Raw genomic sequence first — 6,000 nt, 5'->3', positions numbered from 1 at the left:
GTTGCTGATTGACTTCTCTCTCAAAAAAGGCCTACTTGTGAGTGATGTTTTATCAATTATTTCTTAGCTGCATGCAAACTGAAATAATGTGAAACCTAGAATCCCCGTTGATCTTTTGAAATAAAACCTTTTAGAAATAAAGGAGCATTTGTTCAAATGAAGTTGTAAAAGTCATGCTTTACATTTTTGAGGTAAAAAAGAAAAAGTAGAATTATGTCAAAACTAGGGCCAGGACTTTAACGCGTTAATTGAGATTAATTAATTACACAAAAAAATAACGCATTAATAAAGATTAATTAGTTACAGAAAAAAAAAAAAAATCCTGCATTTTTAATAACTTATTTTTGTACCGCGGAACGTTTCTCACTGGATGAGTTTCGCGGACCAATTATACTGAAGCACCAACTAGTGTCGCATATCACCGCAGCACATGACGAATCTCAACGCAAAACATATAGCAGCTAGCGTGGACTTTACACTTTATGTTGAACTATGTATTATTTTGTTGGTGCAACTGGACTTTATTGTTTTGGCCAAGGTTATTGAGAGTTGGACTTAGTATGTTATGGCCTCTGAAGCAACAGAGAGATTTTCTAATAGTTAGTGTTTCCAATGTTCTGAATGTAATTGACAGTATTGTGTATTACTTAAAAAAACACTTTACAGAAGGTTCCAGCACCTATAAGCTACCTGAATTTCTGAAATGTACTATTTCTAAATTGTTTCTAAATATGCTATTGCTACACTTAATGGCAAAAATTGCACTGGTCTGCTAGACTTGGTTGAACAAAAATAAACAATATTTTGTTGCTGAAGCTTATGTATTCAGTCATTATTCAATGGTATACTATAAATCCATGTGAAAAAACAATGTATACAATCATCAGCTAACCCAGTCAGTATCAGTGATGTCATAATTATATTATTATATATTTTTGCTAAACACCATTAAATTATAATACTAACCAGTGAAAGTTAATAAAAAAAATAAAAAAATTATAATGATCAGTTTTGACAATTACATATATATGCGCATATAAAACACATACATATGATAAAAATTGTATACTACCCAAATGTCCCTAGAAACATGACAGATTTCACAGAAATAGATGTCACAAGTAATGCACACATCTTTGTGACTGTCCTAGATGCTGGGAAAAGCTTTAAAAAAGAGAGCAGTGGCCTGTAAATATAAGGAGGAAATATAAATATAGCTGTGTTAATAAAAGATTTAAATTGAATTTGAATCAAAAATGTTATTAATCATGTCAGCATGCAGATTTTGACAACGTGGGAGTGCAAGAATGCAGGCAAGTCAAGTGTTAAAATGCAACTGCAATCAGCGTATTCACTGCATTGTTTCCCCTAAGACATAGTTCCCATCACCCAGAAAGCTTTCAGAGTGTTCACCAGTAGTCCCGTAGTGCTGGTTTGATCTCAAGGACGCCACAGTTAGAAGGAATTGAGCAACATTAGACTGTTTCTCTGTTAAATATTGACTTTGATCCTGCAGCACAACGGCCTGAGGGGAAAGAGAGAGCAAGCCAGTCAAAACACAGCAGATCTCTGGATCACACAGCAGCACTCATCTGTCGACTGGGCTGCTGATAGACGTGCCCTCTAATAATGTAACATCTATAAAAACACAGCATGTGGACTTCTGCCATATACTGATAGACACTGGTGGAGGCTTGAGAGAATGAGAGAGAGAGAGAGAGAGAGAGAGAGAGAGAGAGAGAGAAAGGGGATATTTTTGCAATAAAAGCACTAGCTTTCATAAAAATCACCATTTGTAGCTAAGTGCTAGTCTAGCCTGTGAGTGTATTCACAATATCAAAGCCGAGGTCAGGGAACGTTCTGTCCTCCAGATAAAGTGAAGAGGTCTCCTACCTGGAAAGTTTTACGCCCCCTCAACCCTAGACTTTCAGAACACGCATAAGCCCAGAGAGCAAGATCTCTCGAAACGGCGTTTTATGCTAACCCTCAAGTTCACGTGTTTGGAAAAAAACACAATCTGAGGAACCACTGACGAGAAGCCCTGCCAATCGTCTTGGCAGTTGCCCTAGATTAATTTCCATAAGTTCTAATTGAACTGTTGGGGCAACAACAGTCTGCAAAAATCACAGAAATGGAGCCAAGATGCGTTTAGTGAGTGAAGCCTATGGCAGAGACCCCCGAGAGAACAGCCCAGGAACAAATAAATGCTAACACCCCACAGCAGAGCTTTAACCCCCTAACTGACAAAGATCGGCAACGCGCCCCGGAATATTGTTGTTTCACTTTCCACAGCATGTTAAAACATCATGCTCTCATTTGATCTGGACAAATCTGTGCATGCAGTAGAAAGATTAAAGACGGTAGCTTCAATATTTGACCACGGTTTTGATATAACATCATTGCAGGGACAGTAGTTTAAGTAATTTATGTCAGGAGTGTAAAATAATAAATCCATGTGTGTCATATTTGGAATAGCAATAGTAACATCTACAGCAGTATATTTGTGTTCACATAGCTTTACTGAACAGCGTCAATAAGGGCTTATAGTCCAAAGATGCATATACAGTACATGGAGATATATAGATATATTTACACAGGTTTCTTCAGACAGAATCATCATTTTTATTAATTGCCCACTGATTAAAACAATCTGATGAAAATTAGCATCCTCCTGGGATGTCTCTGTGTGTTTACGTGTCCCTGCTCACACTTGGACTAAGGCCATGTCCACACGTACATGGATATTTTTTTAAACAGTTTTTACGGCTTATGTTTTTTTTTAAATCTCTGTCCACATGAAAACTCAAAAGCATGCTATGAAGCACTGTCAAGAGCATGCCAAACCAACATGCGGAAATATAATCTCAACCACAAAGCCATGTTGGCCAATCAGAAGCCTGAAAAAGTTTCCAGTAGGTGTGACGTCGGAGCACAAAGCCAAAATCTCCCAGTTTCGCTGTCTATATGATAACACTGCAACTGGAGTTTTGGAAATCTTCACCCTGGCAGGAGTTCTGAAAAATGTTCGGTTTCAGTGATATGGTACTATGATTGAGTGATGAATGGCAAAAATAATAGCATATAAAAAGCTGCGGTTTTGAAAAAAAACAGCGTTCGTGTTGACAGGGCCTCAGAGAAACCTGATTCGCCCGTCGCCTGTCAATCATATTGCATCTAATAACAAGCCCCGTCTCATCCTGTTACACACTTTCATTCTCTTCCACGTTAATATCGGACCATAACAAACAAAGAGTCTTTACCCATGAAATATACAAAAAAATAAACACAATTATGATAGTATATGGTTTGTATTTGATTTTCTTGAGATTTGGGGTATTTTCATAAAAAATAAAGAATGTGTACACCTGAAATGCTTTTTGTGCAGCAATATAAAAGCTATATATAGCAAATTTAATAACATTAAATGACCAAATTCCACGAGATCGCAAAAGGAGATTATTACAAACACTAGATTGAGATTTAAAGCACGTTTTGAGTACAAGTGCATTTTTAATGTCATAAATTATCTTATGTAGCTTGATGCTAATGTTAGCTCAAATGCATCTGCAGAACGTGCAATTATGCATCATGATGTATTTTGTCAAAATAATTGATGTAAGGTTGCATAAAAAATTTTCGTTGTATTTTTTTTTAGAAATACTTTTGATAATAGGCCGCTAAATGTATATTTGGGATCTAAGCGATATGGCTTGGTAAACCTTGTAATGCCAGAATAAAAGCTAATAATGATAATGATAAAGGATTAATGAGGACTATGTCTCATACCTGGCGATATATTTATATGTTTCATACCTAGCAATATATTTATTTTGTTTTATTTGTTTTTGTTTGTGCTCATATATTTATATTATCATAGCATTCTGAGTAATTCGGATTCTTGAACAGTAAACTTTGAAGTGTCAGCATTGTAAACATATGTTGAGTATGTATCTAGTCAGAAAGACTCATGTGTAGCAACCTTTTTATTTTAGGTATGTCATGTTGTGTCTCCATGCCAAAATTGGGGGGTGGGTGGTGATAGTTAGACTTGTTTAGATAATACACCAGTCCACCAAGGGATTAGAGAAGTGCCAGCAATACTATTATGTGCACTATATGTAGCATAATGCTAAATGCCAAGTACAATCTGAATAGAACACAAACATAGGGGTGTCCAGAAGTCCAAGACCACAATAATAGTAATGTTTAAAATTTTGGAAATAATGTTTTACAATTTAAAATGAAAAAGTACAATGTCAATGTTAGCTGGACAGCGCTGTGTTTGAAAGTTACTGAAGAAGAAAAAAAAAAAAAAAGTTTAAATGACATGAAGTTTAAAGTCTTTAAATGATAGAACAATAGATAGAACACTAGAGATCAGAGAATGACACACAGATTCTAAATTTTGGCCAACCTTGCACTGAACGCCTGGGGATTCTTACAGTAAAATGATGTCTATTAAGCCAAATAAAATCTGTGATATCAGAAGAAAGGAGAATGACATCTGACATGTGTTCCTCTGTGTATTGAGGTGAGTTTGACAGCAATGTGGAAAAGAAGGATGTGTTGTTTGTGAACTCGCGAGATGAGTGTTGCTTTGGGAATGACAACTTGATGATGTGGCCTTGCTCGCTGACATTGTGAAGGAAAAGCAATAAAACTAGTGTTGGCCCAAAGACAATGCTCACATTCAGGCACACACACACACACACACACACACACAACGTACATGTTAAAATGTGTCAATTAGACATGGCCAGACAGATAGGCAGGTAGACAGATATAGTCTGGGAGGATATTGGTCTCACACCTTCACTGCAACCAAGAGTGCTGGAATGTTCAGTCCCACAAGTCTTTGAGAACATGCCTGAACTTACATCGCACATGCACTCAGATGAAATATGCCAATGAAATCAATAGTAATCAATATGCTGGGCACACCTCAATAAACATGATTGATATTCTATTTGAAAAGAGATATGGAAGGCCAAGGCAGTGTGATTTATATGACTGAAATAATTCAAGAGCAGACGGGGTCCTTTTATGTTAGGTTACACGATAAGCTGACATGCCAAATATATCACTTGAGATGTGTAGTCAGTGACATTTATACTGCCAATCCATACAGAATGCAATAATATGTTTCCTCTGTTACCAAAAAACAGCCACGTAAAAAACATAAATCAGCTCTGATGTTGTACAACATGGACTTAAAAAAAGGTCTTGGCTTCACTATCTTTCTGTTAAATATTCTACAACAAACATTTTGAGTAAAAAAGGAGGTTTGTAGATTTCCGTTGTGACCGCGGGGTTTGGGTATTTTGCATTACTGTAGTGATTTAAGAGAAAAAGCTTTGCAAAAAGGAGATAAAATTGGGCCCTGGTGCTGGTAATCTCTTTTCCAGCTTTTGCCTAGCATCCCAGGGGGGCTGTACACATATATTCCCGAATAAAGTTCCTTTACCTGGGTTGGTGAAGAGACATGGGAAACTTTCACAAAGAAGCCTTGGACACGCTGCCAGGAAAAGAAGCTGCATTTGCATTTGGCAAGAACCAAGCAGTCAGCTCAATATCCCTGTCCAATCTCTTCTCCTCACTCAGTTCGGGAAGGTTTAGCATTGGCCTAGGCTCCACACTCGTACTGGTCTCAGCTCAATGGCTGTTCCAGAAACATACGAGTGGGTACACTGGCTTCCTGTAATCCCTGAACAAATGACCTTGACTTCGAGGCAAAGCAGCGTGAAGGGGAAGATGTGAAAGCCATCCCAAAAGGTGCACTGACTAGGACAGTATCACACGAAGGCCTTAAGAATATAGTGGTATCCAATGAATGCTAATGAGAGTTCCACACACTCAAGGTTAAAATGTCCCATGTGAAAAGAATCACATACTCACAGAACAAGACATGCTGATTTTACACTGTGAGGACAGGCAAAATTCAGCCTTATTATTCTCAGCATCCATTCCACCAGTCTTCAGTGTCAGATGATCCTTTATAAG

The sequence above is a fragment of the Carassius auratus genome, unplaced genomic scaffold (assembly GCF_003368295.1).
Source record: "Carassius auratus strain Wakin unplaced genomic scaffold, ASM336829v1 scaf_tig00214935, whole genome shotgun sequence".
Classification (NCBI taxonomy): domain Eukaryota; kingdom Metazoa; phylum Chordata; class Actinopteri; order Cypriniformes; family Cyprinidae; genus Carassius; species Carassius auratus.
This window is presented reverse-complemented; position numbering follows the sequence as displayed.